Genomic DNA, 646 nt, shown 5'->3' with positions numbered 1-646 from the left:
CTCTTCTTAATATCTTCTGCTTCTATTAGGTCCATACCATTTCTGTCCTTTATTGAGTCCATCTTTACATGAAATGTTCCCTTGATATCTCTAATTTTCTTGAAGAGATCTCTAGTCTTTCCCATTCTGTTGTTTTCCTCTATTTCTTTGCATTGATCGCTGAGGAAGGCTTTCTTATCTCTTCTTGCTATTCTTTGGAACTCTGCATTCAGATGGTTATACCTTTCATTTTCTCCTTTGCATTTCACTTCTCTTCTTTTCACAGCTATTTGTAAGGCCTCCTCAGACAACCATTTTGCTTTTTTGCATTTCTTTTCCATGGAGTTGGTCTTGATCCCTGTCTCCTGTACAATGTCATGAACCTCCGTCCATAGTTCATCAGGCACTCTATCTATCAGATCTAGTCCCTTAAATCTATTTCTCACTGCCACTGTATAATTATAAGGGATTTGATTTAGGTCATACCTGAATGGTCTAGTGGTTCTCCCTACTTTCTTCAATTTAAGTCTGAATTTGGCAACAAGGGGTTCATGATCTGAGCCACACTCAGCTCCTGTTCTTGCTTTTGCTGACTGTGTATAGCTTCTCCATCTTTGGCTGCAAAGAATATAATCAATCTGATTTTGGTGTTTACCATCTGGTGATG

Source organism: Bison bison, unplaced genomic scaffold, assembly GCF_000754665.1.
Source record: "Bison bison bison isolate TAMUID 2011002044 unplaced genomic scaffold, Bison_UMD1.0 scf7180017864105, whole genome shotgun sequence".
NCBI lineage: Eukaryota > Metazoa > Chordata > Mammalia > Artiodactyla > Bovidae > Bison > Bison bison.
The sequence above is the reverse complement of the archived record's forward strand: the minus strand, read 5'-3'. Positions refer to the sequence as shown.